We start from the raw sequence: 16,998 nt of genomic DNA, 5'->3' as shown, positions 1-16,998 counted from the left end.
TGGTTAAGTGATGCAATACTGTACTTTTATGTATAGATGGTATATTTTACAATAAAAAATTCTAAAAATAAATAAGAAACTAAGAAGTTTCTGCTGTCTTGATGCCCTGGAAGATGGGAGGCTCTGGGAAGAACCCCAGGCAGACAGCTTCAGCTCAGAGGCCGGACTCCCAGGCCAGGGTTCTGGCCTCTGGCTTTGCTACCTTTCCTACGAGGAAGGGATTTTGAAAATTTTCTCTCCCTGTCCCACTCCTTTCAGGCGCCTAATCAAGAGGAGGCACATCTTATTATAGAAGGCGCCTTCCTTTTCACTCGAGACACAGCCTTCTCTTCCCTTGTCTGATGTGTTGATTAGATTTCAGGCAGGATTACTGGGGTTGATGCCATTAAGTAAAAAGTCATCTTCTTTGGAAACAGCCCAGAAAGTCTGGATTCCATTTTTAAAAACCTCAGATCCCATTAAAGATGAAACATTGAGAACCAGGTGGATTTAGATTCGGTAGGAGAAAACAGAACTCCAAGTGCCGGCAGGCTCCTGAGAACACCTGGGTGGGGAAGGGGGAGGAGGGATGGTGGTAAAATGGGGACAAGGAGTGTACTTTGGCAGTAAGATCAGCAAATTTTCAGAACTCTCTTCCTCAAGAACAAGTGATCAATAAATCAAATACTGCCCATCTGCTAGGCAGTCACTGAATAAATTACAGTATGCTCACACCATGATATATTGTGCGTCCACTAAAAGTACAAATTAGAGTTACATCAATGGACTTGGGTGGATTTCCACCAGGTATTATTGATTGAGAAAAGCAAGATACTTCGCTTTTAAAGCATCTATGACATGCTCCTATTGTATAAAACAACGACAAACAACCCTCCACTTATGTACATGAATACTTTGGTACATGTATGTGTGCCCATATGAGTCCGCATGTACGGAGCAAAATACGGAAAGAAACATACCGGGTTGTTAATATCAACTACCCAGCAGGATTTTGGGTGGCAGTGGGTGCTGAAGAGGATGGAGGAGAGATGAAAGGTGGAACCAAACAAAAGAAAACCATGAAAAACAGCCAGCAAGAATGATAGGATCACATGTATGTGTTTATGTAGAAATGAATAAGGGGTGGGGAATTTAACTATGTATTGCACCTCTACTTTCTCTAGCCCTATCTCAGGCATTATAAAGAACAGAGGACAGCTCTGTTTGCTGGAAGCTTACACTCCCTTTGGGGAAACAAGGCAAACCCATGCAGCACTCAGTGAGAAAGCCAACGTAATTCAACATTCGAATTCCCTATCTCCTGAGTTCCTATCACTCTATTATATTGTTTATTTAACAAGCATTTCTTCAGGCCACACTAGGCGCCAGGTGTGATCATTGTCCCTGAGGAGTCAAAAAAGCAATATAATTAGAGATGGGTATCTAGTGCTAAGTAAATATTATCAAATGGGGTTAAAATAGCTGTAATTTGGACAGAGAGAGGTGCTATATGAGATTTTGTCTTTATAGTCTTTGCAGCCCATCACATCAGTATCTAGGGCTGGAAAAAGACCTTGTCACCCATCTAGTGTAACTTTTATGTATTACATATGAGGAAACTGAGGCCCTAGGGGAGCAAATGAGAGTAGTCCCTTCCAGTGATTAGCGGAGCTGAGCTGCAGCCCACAGCTCAAGAACTAGGCTTCTTTCTGTCCACCGTACAAGCGTCTTCAAGCAAAACTGAGAACAAATAATGTCAGAGTGAAGCATTTAACGTTTTAGTGATCTTTCATCTGAAGCAGCAAATATAGCAGGGAAAATATGGTGCTGTAGGTTCAATTGTCTCCCCCCGAAAGATGTATTCAGGCCTTACCCTCTGGAACCTATGTATGTGAGCATATTTGAAAATAGAGCCTTTGCCTATGTAATGAAGTTAAGATGAGGTCATACTGGATTGGGGTGTTTCCTAAATCCAATACTACTGATGTCCTTGTAAGAAGAGGGAAATGTGGACACAGAGATACAGACACACAGGGGAGAAGGCCACATGAAGATGGAGGCAGAGGTGGAATGCTGTATCTGTCTGTAAGCCAAGGAGCACCAAGGCCTGCCAGCAAGCACCAGAAGCTAAAATAGGCAAGGACGGACTGTTCTCTAGAGCCTTTGGAAGAACATGACCCTGTAGACACCTTGATTTTAGACTTCTAGCCTCTAGAACTGTAAGATTATACATTTCTACTGTTTTAAGCCATGCTAATATACATGGCTTGGAGTTTGTTAGATCTAGGTAAAATCTTGTTTTTGTTGTTTATAAGACGGATGATCTTGGACAAACCAACAAACTTCTTTGATCCTTGGCTTCATTACTGTAAAATAGGGATAATAGCAGCACCTCAGGTGCTGTGAGGATAAAACAAGGTAACTCACAGACAGCACCCAGCTCTGAACCCCTCCCTGGGAAAGGAAATGGACCAGGCTGGGCTCGGGGAAGGTAGCAGGCTCTGAGTCCCTCTTCCCCTGAATCTCATGATGCCATGTGGAGCAAGGCTGGCCAATTCATCTTTTTGGCTGCAATTAGCCTACAGTAATGGCTGGCATGCTGCAGAACAGCTATGCTGTTGGCTGAAGCCTATCCCTCCCTGACATTAGTAACGACTGAATGGTCTAGAGAGTGATGCTGAGGCGGGAGAATAGGGTCTGGAGGAAGGGAACATAAGGCCGATTCACACTGACTTCCTAGAACTAAATCAAATGGAAACACTTCAGCTATGACAGGAAATAGCCTCTCCGTTTACATAGGGCATACACCAAGTAAATGACTTTGTAACTTTACTTCATTCTTCTCATTTACATAGACTGTACACCAGTGAAAACCTCTAGAGGGTATTTAAACCCCCCAAAATTCTGTAACAGGGCTCTTGAGCCCCTATGCTCGGGCCCACTCCCACCCTGTGGAGTGAACTTTTGTTTTCAATAAATCTCTGCTTTTGTTGCTTCATTCTTTCTTTGCTTTGTGTGTTTTGTCCAATTATTTTTTGAGACGCCAAGACCCTGGACACCCTTCTTCAGTAACAATGCTACAGAAAAGGGATGACACTGATAAGAAAAGGCATTGGTTTGAGCCAAAGACCCAGGTTCTATTCCTGGCTTGGAGACTTGCTCTGTTGACCCTGGAATTTGCATTCCAGTAAGAATAACACACCTTCTGCCTCAGAAAGCATTAGTAAAAATGAATGTGTTCTTAAAAGCCCTTTGAACAACAGAGCAGAGTTACCAAAAGACAAACTGAGTCAGCTATAGCTACAGATGTAAATTTAGGTTTAGCTTGTAGAGTAAGGGAAACACAAAATTCCTTTTTGCCTGCATATATCCATAAAACTGTTTTGAACAATTGCTAGGATCTGAGGACACAAAAATGAGTAAGATGCAGTTCCCTGTCCTCAAGTCCTCGCAGTCTGGTGAGAAAGACAGTGCAAGAACCATGAGAACAGTCAGAAGCCATGATCCTGAGTTGAGAAAGGTCTGGAGGTTTCTGGAGCTGGAATGGAAGGAAGGATGGTCAAGGAAAGCCTTTCAGAGGAAGAAACCCTGTGTCATTTTTTCTATTGTCAATTTTAAAAAGTGATTCTGGTCTCAAGATCTCAGAAAAAGCTATCATAAGTCATGGAATCATCTCCTATTTATTTTACAATGTATGAAAAATCCTTGATCTCCCTCTTTGCCTCATACCTTCTAAGAATGAGGTACCTTGAAAACATATCCACACAAAAACCTACGTGTGGATGCTTTTAGCAGCTTTATTCATAATGCCAAAATCTGGAAGCAACCAAGATATCCTTCAGGAGGTGAATGGATAGGTAAATGGTGATACATTCAGACAATGGAATATTATTCATATAAGATACAATAAATCTTTCTGAGTTTGTCTTCAAAGGGTTTAGCCTGTTAACTTCCTTATCCTTTGTTCTCAAACTCAACTTTCTTTTTCTTCCTTGTCTCTAGTTACAGTAAACAGCCTACCCCCTTCCCATTAGCTCTAATCAATAACTCACAACTGTTCCCTTGGTTACCTGTACCCATTGTTACCCCAAAAACTGCACGTCTCACACACTCCACCTCTGTACCTCACGTCCCCCCTCCCCTTTTATATTTAGAAAAATATATACAAGTAGCCAATCTGGTCAGCTCAGATTGTGCGATCCAACCCAGCCATGGAGGGGGTGGTGACACAGAGATAGGGACTGCATTAAGGATAAAACCCCCCTGGTCTCCTTTGTTCTCTATGCTTGTGCCATCTTGATTGACATGAGTGGCACCCTGCTGCAGAAGTAAATTGCCTTATTGAGAAAATTAAACTTTTACGTGAGTGCTGGTTTTACTTCGCAGCACCAAGCATTTATTCCTGGCACATTTTATATCCAACATTCAGCACTAAAAAGACATGAGCAGCCGAGCGGGATGGCTCACACCTATAATCCCAGCACTTTGGGAGGTGGAGGCAGGTGGATTACCTGAGGTCAGGAGTTCAAGATCAGCCTGGTGAACATGGTGAAACCTCTTCTCTACTAAAAATACAAAAAAATTAGCCAAGCGTGGTGGTACGTGCCTGTAATCCCAGCTACTCGGGAGGCTGAGGCAAGAGAATCTCTTGAACCTTGCAGTGTTGCAGCATATTAATAAATTATTTTAGACAGAGAGGAAAAGGGGTCCTTGGGAAGTTTTCATTTTTAAAGCTGCTCCAGAAACGTTTCTTGTCAAGCCTCTGCTCTTAGAGCTGGGCCAGTAACTTTCGATATGCAAATGCAGGCCATTTGGGTCCACTCAAACATGGTGGTTACTGCTGCCTTCTTGCCCTTGCCCCACATGTTCCTGGCAACGCCCCCCACGTATCCCCACGTGTGTAGAACTTCAGGTGCCCTGCATTTGCATATTAAAAGGCTAGGATGGGAGGGCCAGCTTTTTCCGGGCTACGTGAATAACACGCCTGGTCAAACCAATCCGCTAAGCCCTATGCAAATCAGACCACCTCCTCCGGCCTCTGCATATATACCTGGCTGGCGTCCACCACACTTGGGGACCTCCTCTTTCGGCTTTGGAGCCCCCCTCCCTCTGTCTGTGTATGGGGGAGTCGCTTCCTTCTGCCTTCTCCTTCTTTCTTGCCGATTAAACTCTCCGCTCCTTAAAACCACTCCACGTGTGTCCGTGTTGTTTTATCTAATTCAATGTAAGACAAGAGCCCTGGTTTTCCTCCACTCGTGGGAGCCATATCAGCAGTGAGCCGAGATCACGCCACTGCACTCCAGCCTTGGTGACAGAGTGGGACTCCGTCTCAAGAAAAAAAAAAAAATAGACATGAGCTCTCAAGTCATGACAAGACATGGAGGCACCTTAAGTGGGGATATTAACCAAGTGAAAGAAGCCAATCTGGCAACTCTACATGCTGTATGATTCCAACTCTATGACATGCTGAAAAGTCCACACCGTGGGGAGGTAAATAGATCAGTGGTTGCCAGAGTTTGAGGGGAAGTGGGAAGGGATGAATAGGTGGATCACAGGGGATTTTTAGGGCTGTGAAATTATTCTGTATGATACCATCATGGTGGATACATGTCAATATCCCTTTGTCCAAGCCCTTAAAATGTGCAACATTCTCTAAAACAAACCGCGGACTTTGGTTGATAACGATGTGTCAATGTAGGTTCATTGACTGTAACAAAGGTATCCGGATGTTGATAATGGGGGAGGTTGTGTGTATGTGGGGGCCGGGGGTAAATGGGAACTCTCTCCACTTTTCATTCCATTTTGCTGTGAACCAAAAACTGCTCTAAAAATTAAATTTTATTAAGAAAAAATAAGATGCTAGTGCTCGTCTCTTGCTATTAATAAATTGAAAAATGCCTCTACTAGCCTTCCCCCTTTCCAGTCATCAAACTGTTTCCTGCTAACAGTGCCCAGTGAGTAGGATTCCACTGAGTGCCAGGTGTAGGAGAAGAGATGCCAGCAGGAAAAAGGAGAAGCAATGCTGGCTGCTTCGTGGTACCTTAGCTTGAAAACACAAAGATGCTCTCCCTGCATCTTGTTTGACAAGGGATCAGCAGAGGCGCGCTTGTTGGCATGAACAGGAACCACTGCCTGCTTTCCTTGACATGGGAGAGCATGAATTTCTTTGAGCAGATCTGTGTCGCAATGTCATCCTGAAATGAAAGTGCCCGGAGGGTCACAGGACACCCTGCTGAGGAGAGAAGAGCCAGTAATCCCAGGGCTATGGAATTGAACAGCAGAGCGACCCAGCGATAATGGAGGGGAAATGTCACAGTGGCCCTGAAAAGAACCCTGTGCCTTTGAGGTGGTAAAGCCAGGGGGAGGGGCAACTGTGGCAGGGGCTGGCGTGGGGAGGGTGCCTCCTCACTTCTCTCTGCCCCCTATCTTTCCCACCTCCTTGTTATCTTACGAGGAGCTGTGCTAAGCCTCTCATGTGCCTGTTTTAGTTTTGGATTGAGAGCCTGAAGATAACCGCACTTCTTTTATAAGCAGTGGGACCCCAAATTATCACTTAGACCCTCTGAGGCTCCATTTCTACGTGAGAAGTGGGGACGTTAGCTCCTGCCCTAGTCACCGAGAGTGTGGGTAGCGGTGGCAACCCAGGCTTGGAGGAGGGTGGACCGGGCAAGGCCCCTGATGCCTCTACCCACCCAGGCCTGCTTGGGCTAGTGAATAGAGACATGATGCCCCTTGTGCAGGTTTTAGGGGAGAATCTACTTCATTAAAAGCTACCATTCGAATGCCTCCTTGGTGCCAGCCTCACTCACTGCATCATTTCATATACAATGCCCAGCAGCTACCTATGAGAGGTTGAATGGTTCCCACTTTGCAAATGAGGAGACTGAGGAGCAGAGAGGTTTGATGCTCAAGGTCACAGAGCCAGGCATGTGGGTGCACTACACTGTCTGCAGTGTAGCAGGCTCTCGACAGCCATTGGTTCTCTCCCTGCCCCTTCATTCACAGGACTGATGTAAGAAAAGGTGAACTATGGAGATGGTGAAAAGATCAGTGGTTGCCCGGGAGGGATTTATAGGCAGAGCAGAGAATTTTTAGGCCGTGAAGCTATTCTGTATGATGCCATCATGGTAGATACATATTACTATATATTTGTCAAATGACAAGGCATTTGTAAACAATAAGATGAAAACAGTACTTTATAAATATAGGCAGCTTATATATATATATATATATAAAGTTCTCTATGTTGTAAATTGACATTTAAAACTAAGGAAACATCACAAATTTATAGTCCTGTAAATATTCCTTAGACTAGGATTGCAAAGAATGTTCACCACCAGAAAATATTTCTACGGTTCCCCAAAAAGATTTACTTAAACCATCCACAGATTTATTTTTATGGTACTCATGTAGTTTTGAAAGTCAAATAACAGTCTGTAGGGACAGAAAATTAAAATAGAGCTTTCTGTTAAAAAAATCATTTAGTACTCGTGGAAGATATTAAATTAGGAAAAATAAAAATACTTTTTTTCTTCCTGGTGGCTATTGCATATCATTTCATTTTCTGTCCGTCTCCAGTGCATTCCTGCAGCGGGAGCCTCCTCTGTGCACAGCTGCGCTGGTCTCTAGTTTCGCCACCTCTGTTCCCTCTTCACTGGGCTGTGACTGTGGTTATAACTAGTTGTGCCTTCCCAGAAGCTGGCAGGGGAGGCCCCCAGGATGGAGCCAGGGTTATAGGCGAAGTCCCCAGGCAGGGCCAGCCTCATGGACATGTGTGTGACCAGAGCAGCCACCCAGGGCCCCACACTCATCAAGGGCCCCTGCGCTCGGGACTGAATGCTCTGCAGTGGCTATCTTGAAATTCTTAATAATTCTTTCTTTGAATTTGTGCTTTGTAAGTGAAGTCCGACACACAACGGAGCCTTGTCTCATTCCCCGTCCCTCCCCCTGCTGCCTCCCTAGGTCCCTCCTCCCCATCTCGTGGTCTCCAGCCCTGCCTGGCCTTCCCCTCCATGCTCCTGTCCTGACATCACTGCTATCCTCTGCCCAGGGTGGTGACCAGGTCGCATCAGCAGGAACAGACCCAAGTTTCTGGGCACAGGCATGGGAGGATTGGGGTCAGACACACACACTGTGACATCTTGGGATGAGGCAAGTTGGCAGCTGTCTTCTTTCAGGGCTGGCACAGGCAACTCAGCCAGAACCTCCCTCCACCCCTGATGCAGCTACCAAGTCATCCCAGTGTAGAGGCTATCATCCCTTGGGGGGTCACCTGGCCTCCCTGGCTTGGATGGCAGCTGGCAGGCCATGGGAAGGTGAAAATGCTTTCCTGACCTAGCAGGGGCTCTGATTTTTTTTTTTAAATCTCCATCAAATTATGTAGCCAGCTTTCCCCTCAGGTCTCTCTTCCTGCCCTTCAGTGAGCACCAGGGTCCCCAGGTCCTGTTTCCTTCTCTCTGTACCAACTGGATGGTGCTCTTGTCCTTCCTCCTATTTCTCTTCTAAGCCCAGCTTAGATTCTGACCCTGCCCCAGCCCACACTGGCCTTAACCAGCGTCCTCTTCCTTTCCCTGCCCATGGTGCTTAATGCAGCCTGACTCTTGACCTAGTGGCCTTCACCTCTTTGGGCCTCAGTTTCATCTTCATTATGATCGGGGAGAGAAGGCATGGTCAGTTCTTAGGAGCCTGTCCCCAAGGAAGGATCCACATTTGTGGGCCTTGCTCCCCAGCCAGGAAGCAAACAACTCAAAGGATGAAACTCAGGCTTCCCTTGTGCATGCCTCAGTCCTCACCCCTATGCATAGCCCAACACAAACATTTCCAAAGTGTGTCTTGAATTGAATTCCTTAGAACAAAGGTGTGGCAGCCCTTTTAGACTCACCTGATCTCTTGCCCAGTGTGACTTTGAGTTTTCAGATCTATCATGCATCTCCCAGTTCTTCTAGCTGTTTCCAGTGGGCTGAATCCATCACAGTAGGCAGCCTGGGTCAACCTACAGGTAGCTTCTCCTGCCTGTGTGTCCAGCAGAGGCCACTGCTGCCCCGGTGCGGGTGCCTGGGGACAGCTTCCCTGATGCACTGTAGTCATCCTGCTCAAGTAGAGAGCACTCCTGACCTCTGTCACCAGCTGGAGGGTCAGTTGCCCTTTCGTCCAAGCAGCCATTGGCAGCCGCTGGACCAGACACCAAGGGGGATGACGGCTTGAAGATAGGCAGCCAGTGTGGGAGTCAAGCCTTCATATAGCACAGTCACAAAACTCATAAGTGTTTGTGCAAGGATGGAATCTGCTTTCCAGGGGGAGCAGCATAGGCCATGGCCCTCAACTCTGTCTGGTGGTAGGAAAAAGACAAGAGACAAGTCCCTCGCCCAAAGAGTGCTAGTGCCAGAGACGGTACAGATTTGAACACAAATAGTCGGGAAGACCACTCTACTCTCTGGGCTTCTCAAATTTTATCATGCACAGGAACCACTTGGGGAGATTATTTAAATCCAGGTTCCCAAACCTCACCCCGCAGAGGGTCTGATTCTGTAGGTGTGCAGGGAGGTAAGGGGAGTGCTGAAATTCCAGTTTACAATAAGCACCGCTAGTGATGCTGCTGCCCTCTCCACAGACCACACTTGGAGGGCAATTCCCCCATCAGCGAGCAGCAGGCCACCTACCCTGACTGCCCAGGCCACAGCCAGCGACTGGGGGCCAACCACGAGCTGATCCACAGATACTGAGTCTTTACTTCATCTACTGAGCCAGAATAAGAGACAGAGGAGAGACTGGCCAGTTTGGGTAGACCTGAGATGGAAGGTCAGGTAGCTTCGAGGGCTGGACAGCTATGCTGGTTATATGCCTGAGAAACAGAGGAAGCCTGTGATGGGGTGGAGAACAGAGCAGATGGCTGGGGAGAGACTCAGAGAGAGAGAGAGAGAGAGAGAGAGAGAGAGACAAAATAGGAACCACCGCTGGAGCTGCCTTTCTCCTTTCCTTCCTTTCCAGGGTCTGAGGCTTTAGCCACATTACCCTGGGTTCTTGTGCACCTGCACCCATCCAATCCACCCTCCATTCCCGGGGTAACTTGGTTTTTCCTCTACAGGGCTCTGACACACAAGACAAGTGCTGACCCTTGGCTGGAGCAGGCCCACCTCCCTGGTCGTAGTGGGGAGAACCTGCCTCTGGCAGCCTCTAGTGCCCTGGCCCTGGTGATATCAACAGCAGGTTGTGTGCTGGTGCATTCTTAATCTCTATTTTCTTTCTTTCTTTTTGAGAAGGAGTTTCGCACTTGTTGCCCAGGCTAGAGTCCAATGGTGCGATCTCAGCTCACTGCAACCTCCGGGTTCAAGCAATTCTCCTGCTTCAGTCTCCCAAGTAGCTTGGATTACAGGCATGAGCCACCATGCCTGGCTAATTTTGTATTTTTAGTAGACAGGGGTTTCTCCATGTTGGTCAGGCTGGTCTCAAACTCCTCACCTCAGGTGAGCCACCTACCCTAGCCTCCCAAAGTGCTGGGATTACAGGCGTGAGCCACCGTGCCTGGCCTCTCTATTTTCTAGGATGGATCTCTGAAAGGGGAATTCTTGACTTGGAGGGTGTGAACTTTTTTAAAAAATATTTTCCTGCATGTTTCTCTTATCTGCTTTCCAGAAACCCTGATCATGTGCCTGCTCTGTAGTTACACACTGAGCAAGCAAAACCCCCTTGCTGGGTGGAGAGATTCGTGGCGAAGGGAGCCAAACAGGGCTGCACCATACTGGGAAAGACTACTCAATGTCAAGCGCAATCGCTGCAGCTTCTGAAAGCAGATTCTATCCTTGCACTAACACTTACGAGTTTTGTGACTATGCTAGTCAAGGGTTTCTGCTGCAAAACATTGAAACCATTCTTGGTTTTCTTAAATAGAATAAGGAAATTCTGGAGAGCATCATCAGCTCAATAATGCCCCCCACAGATATCCATGTCCTAGTGCCTGGAACCTGTGAATGTGTTATGTTACCAAAAGGGACTTTGTAGATGTAATTACATTAAGGATCTTGAGATGGTGACATTATCCTGAATTATCTGGTTAGGTCTGATATAATCACAAAGGTTCTTAGAAGAAGGAGGCAGGAAGGTCAGAGTCAGAGAAAGACTTGTGACATCGTCAGAAGCGGAGGTCAGAGAGACTTGAAGAGGCTACACTGCTGGCTTTGAAAACGGAGGAAGGAGGCCAGCTGTAGTGGCTCACGCCTGTAATACCAGCACTCTGGGAGGCCAAGGTGGGTGGATCACCTGAGGTCAGGAGTTTGAGACCAGCCTGGCCAACATGGCAAAACCGCATCTCTGTTAAAAATTACAAAAATTAGCCAGGTGTGGTGGTGCGCGCCTGTAATCCCAGCTACTTGGGAGGCTGAGGCAGGAGAATCGCTTGAACTCGGGAGGCAGAGGTTGCAGAGAGCCAAGATAGCACCACTGCATTCCAGCCTGGGCGACAGAGCGAGACTCAGCCTCAAATAAAAACAAGGCTAGGTGCAGTGACTCACGCCTGTAATCCCAGCACTTTGGGAGGCTGAGGTGGGCGGATCACCTGAGGTCGAGAGTTCGAGACCGGCCTAACCAACATGGAGAAACCCCGTCTCTACTAAAAATACAAAATTAGCCAGGGGTGGTGGCAGCGTATGCCTGCAATCCCAGCTACTCGGGAGGTTGAGGCAGGAGAATCGCTTGAACCCAGGAGGCAGAGGTTGTGGTGAGCCGAGATCGCGCCATTGCATTCCAGCCTAGGCAACAAGAGTAAAACTCTGTCTCAAAAGAAAAAAAAAAAAAGAAAAGAAAAGAAAAGAAAAGAAAACAGAGGAAAGGACCCTGAGTCTCAGAATGCAGACAACTCTTTAAGATGGAAAAGGCAAGGAAATGGGTTTCCCCCAGAGCCTTCAGCAAGAACCAGTCCTGCCAACACCTTAATTTTACTCTGTAAGACCTATTTCAGACTTCTGACCTCCAGAATTGTAAGACAATAAATGTGTGTTGTCTTAAGTCACTGAGTTTGTGGAAATTTGGGGCAGCAGTATCGAGAAATTAATACAGAAGCCTCCAAGCAGCTGAGAATTGCCAGGGAGGCTGGAGAATCCGGCTCAGGCAGGGAGACACAGCAGAGCCCTGCTCCAAGAGTGGCCTGCTCAGGACGCTGCCCCTACTGGACACTTGCCACTGCCTCGGTGGGCACCCCTCCCTGGGACATGTGCAACTGCTGCCAGATCCCACCTTACTTCACACCTTCATCTTGCTCCCTCAGGACTCAGGTGGGAGGTCTGGAATGACCTCACGTGGGCAAGTGCTCACGCAGTAGGTGCCAGGGCTGAGGACACAGCTTCCAGTTTCCAAGGTGCAACAGGAACCCTGTCTCCGGGTTATCTCAGAAATCCCCCACATAGGAAGGTATTCAGGTGGCAGCTGACTAAAATGGCAAATTTCCACCAGAGTGGCTTTGGGTAGGCTGCCAAACCTCTCTAGACCCCAGTTTCCACATCTTAAGATAAAGGTTTATGGCCAGGAGTGGTGGCTCATGCCTGTAATCCCAGCACTTTGGGAGGCCAAGACGGGAGGATCACTTGAGGTCAGGAGTTCAAGACCAGTCTGGCCAATGTGGTGAAACCCAGTCTCTACTAAAAATACAAAAAATTAGCCAGGTATGGTGGTGCATGTCTGTAGTTCCAGCTACTTGGGAGGCTGAAGTACAAGAATTGCTTGAACCCGGGAGGTGAAGGTTGCAGAGAGCCACGATCATGCCACTGCACTCCAGCCTGGGCAACAGAATGAAACTCTGTCTCAAAAAAAAAAAAAAAGTTTACTATTTATCTAAGGTCACTTCCAGAATATACAATCAATAAATATTTGTTAATTTGGTGTTGGGGAGGGAGGTGGCCAGGAGTGGAATGAAGCCTTTTGTTTGTTGGCATGGAGTTCTGAGTAAGAGCCCCTCATAGTCCTGGCCCTGGGAGCCCCGTCATTGCAATGACCCTAACCATTCTCTACCATAGAGGTTACAGACTCTTGGTCTGCAGAAATCTAGGCCTTCACTCATTTAAACCCACAACATTTGAATTTGTACATTGAGACTCTTTGAGCAGCTGGCTGCTCTTGAGGTGAAGGGAGTGGAGACCCCAGCTTTATGTGGACCCCAGAAAATCCTGCATGTGAATCCTTAACAACTTAGCCAGGAGCAGCACATTCAGTCTCCTCTTCATGGGGGCACCCAGGCAACATGAGTCTTCGGCAAGAAACAGCCCTGCCAACACCTTAATTTTATCCCGTAAGGCCTATTTCAGACTTCTGACCTCCAGAATTGTAAGATAATAAATGAGTGGCTTTTGAACAACAGAAATCTATTTCTCACAGCTCTGGGGGCTGGAAAGTCCACGATGAAGGTGCTGGCAGAGTTGGTGTCTGATGTGGGCCTATTTCTTGATTCATAGATGGTGCCTGCTGGCTGTGTCCTCCGAATAAATTCAGAGACCTTAGGGCAGGAGACACACCATAAACCAAATTCCTCTGACCCATTTCCTGCAGAAAACATTCAGGAAAAGGAGACATAAAGCAATATGCTGCTGGGAAAAGTCATTCTGAACACCAGGGTTTCCTATTTCCCTACTCTGTTCTCAGGCAGGGAATCAACGGAGATGATTAACAACTTACACCCAGACCCCACCATGTGCCAGAGAGAGCAACATTGTGAGAACTGCCTGATTTAAACACAAGAATCGACTGAGTCACAAAAGAACCTCCATTATCCATCACCTAGATTCAACAAGTATCAGAGGGGATCCAGATTTTCTTCCTGCTATGGTCTGAATGTTTTTGTTGCTCCGAAAGTCACACATTGAAACCTGATCATCAGTTTGATGGTATTAGGAGGTAGGGCCTTTGGGAGGTGATAATCTCCTAATCTCACCTTCCAAAGGCCCCACCTCTTAATAGCATTCTATTGGGTTGATATTAGCAGACCAGACCCTTTTAATGGAGGCCCCAGAGAGCTGCCTTCCCATTCCACCATGTGAGGACACAACCAGAAGGCACCATTTATGAACCACGAAGCAGCCCCTCATCAGACACCAAGTCGGCCAGCACCTTGATCCCGGACTTCCCAGGCCCCAGAACTGTGTGAAGTGAATTTCTGTTTTTCTTTTTTTTTTTTTTTTTTTTTTTTTTTTTTGAGACGGAGTCTGGCTCTGTCGCCCGGGCTAGAGTGCAGTGGCCGGATCTCAGCTCACTGCAAGCTCCGCCCCCCGGGTTTACGCCATTCTCCTGCCTCAGCCTCCTGAGTAGCTAGGACTACAGGCGCCCGCCGCCTCGCCCAGGCTAGTTTTTTGTATTTTTTAGTAGAGACGGGGTTTCACCGTGTTCGCCAGGATGGTCTCGATCTCCTGACCTCGTGATCCGCCCGTCTCGGCCGCCCAAAGTGCTGGGATTACAGGCTTGAGCCACCGCGCCCGGCCGAATTTCTGTTTTTCAAAAGCCACCTTGTCTATGCTATTTGGTTATAGCAGCCCAAACAGACTTAAGACACTTCATTTATCCTCTTTTTTCTTTGCTGAAATGTTTTAAAGCAAATCCTAAGCACTGTGTTATTTCAGTATGCATCCGAAAAATGAAAACTTTTCCTACAGAGCCCCCATGTCATTATTACACCTACCAAAATTAGCAGGAATTCCTTAACATTACCTCATATCTACACTCTAATCAAGTTTTCCAATTATCTCAAAAATGTCCCTTTAGAGATGGTCTACTCTAATTAGGACCTGAATCGGATCCACACATTGCATTTGGTTATTCTCTCTCTTAATTCTCTTATAATCTAGAAGGCCACCCTCTCCTATTGTTCACTCCTATTTTTCTCCAACCTATTGGATTGCTACAGAAACTGGGCCAATTTTGTGGTATAATAAGTTAGCCAAAGATTAAAAAGAGGAGGACAGGGTGGTGCTAACATGGAAGAAGGGTGGGTTTACAGAGTGTCTTAGGATCAAAGCCTGACACGATTGTCATTGTGTGTCACTGAGGCCCTCAATATATCCTCTGGGGTTTGATCAAAAATGGAGAACCACTATGAGTGACATAGAGTGAAGACATTTAGGGGAATTAGACCTTACACAATTGTGGGAGCTGATTAAACAGTCTACCAAATGCAGATGTTGCCATGTACAGTGTTGGCCCTGAGTCAGCAGAGCCAGCAGTTGGAAAGTAGAGATGAGTGTGAAGTGGGGGAGAGCAAGACTAGATTAGGACCCACAAAGACAAACTGGGACCCTGGAGGACAAATTGGAACTCGCATTTGTCTCAATCTCTTTCAATGATGCGAGTGACCTGCAGGATTCTTCGGTGCCCCACAGAGATGCACAAGCTGGCCCAGGATTTGGAGAAGCAGAAGATTCAATAAGACCAATAAGGGCCGCGGACTCAGCTGCTGTTTCACACTCGCAAAGTGAGCCAGGAGACCAGCAATTGTGTGCTTGAGCCCACATCAACCTTCAGAGCATAGGAATGGCTGCTATTTCATTTCCACTTCCAAATCTCATGAACTCCTCTTGTGGCCAACCCTAGCCTAGAACAGTACAAGAAAGGGAATTCTGAAAATTGCTTAGTATTTTTGCTTAAATTGATGTACATAGGCACCAAACTCACCTAAGGATAGCCTCTCCCATAGGAATGTGGCCAAACTCGCACAGGTGTACAGCAGGGTTGGAGGTCTCCCTGGCCCCTTCAGTTCCACTGCTCATGTCTTTCCCTGCCTTTAGGGCTAGCAGCAAATGATGCAAGTGTGTGCTGGTGTGGGTAAAAGTCCAGGGCTCCAGGCAGAGGGCTGTCTTGCTATAGACACAAATCTCTTTGAGGATAGACTTGTATTCCCAGCAAAAACCTGGCCCCTGTGGTAAGGGCACGGAGCCAAGAGTGCATATAGACACCGAGCATCTCCAAACATGGCTGAGAGCAGGGGTTATTGGAATGTACTTCTTCTTCTTCTTTTTTTTTTTTTTTTTTTCTTTTTTTTTGAGACAGAGTCTTGCACCATCACCCGGGCTAGAGTGCAACGGCACAGTCTTGGCTCACTGCAACCTCCACGTCCGGTGTTCAGCAATTCTCCTGCCTCAGCTTCCCGAGTAGCTGGGATTACAGGTGTCCGCCATCATGTCCAGCTAATTTTTTGTATTTTTAGTGGAGACGGGGTTTCACTATGTTGACCAGGCTGGTCTCGAACTCCTGACCTCATGATCTGCCCACCTCGGCCTCCCAGAGTGCTGGGATTACAGGCATAAGCCACCAATCCCGGCCTGGAATGCACTTCTTACAGGCAGCAGAAATAGCCTCTCTCTACCCCAAACTCCGTTTAGAATTTGAGCTCACCACAGATTATGTATAAAAATCAACAATAACAATAATGATAACTAATATTTTGATAGTGGTTAGTATTTGCCAGGCACTATTACAAATATTTTACATACGCACCATTGTAACTAATCCATCAGCACTAATGGTCTAGGTCCTGCTGGGTTAAAAAAAGAAAAGGTGACAACCACAAAGACTAATACTATTTGGGTATAAGTTACCACAGATGCTTTTCAAGATTCGACATTACGTTTTTCAAAAACTTTCATCTTATCAAGGGCTATTTTCATGGAAATTGTGGTTTCACTGAACAAGAATTGTAAACTGCAAACAAAGTTGAAGTACCCTAAGCTTCTTCCTTCAAGAGGCGGAGTCTGTTTCTCACCCCTTGAGTCTGGGCTGGCCTGTGACTTGCTTTGGAGTGCCATGCAAGTGACAGCTCACCGGTTCTGAGCCTAGGCCTCAAGGGACCTTATAGCTTCAGTTCTCTCTTAAAATCTAGTTTTACCACATGGGACAAGCCTAAAGGAAGAGATACTGCATGGAGAGAGGCCCCAGATCATCCTGGCTAAGGCCCCAGACATGTGAGTGTGTGCAGGGAACAACAGCCAAGCTTAGCCCAGACCGAAAGGACCTCCCAGCTAAGCCCAGAATCAGGAACTGAATAAATTA

This window comes from Macaca thibetana, chromosome 13 (genome assembly GCF_024542745.1).
Source record: "Macaca thibetana thibetana isolate TM-01 chromosome 13, ASM2454274v1, whole genome shotgun sequence".
Classification (NCBI taxonomy): domain Eukaryota; kingdom Metazoa; phylum Chordata; class Mammalia; order Primates; family Cercopithecidae; genus Macaca; species Macaca thibetana.
Note: the sequence above shows the minus strand (reverse complement) of the source record.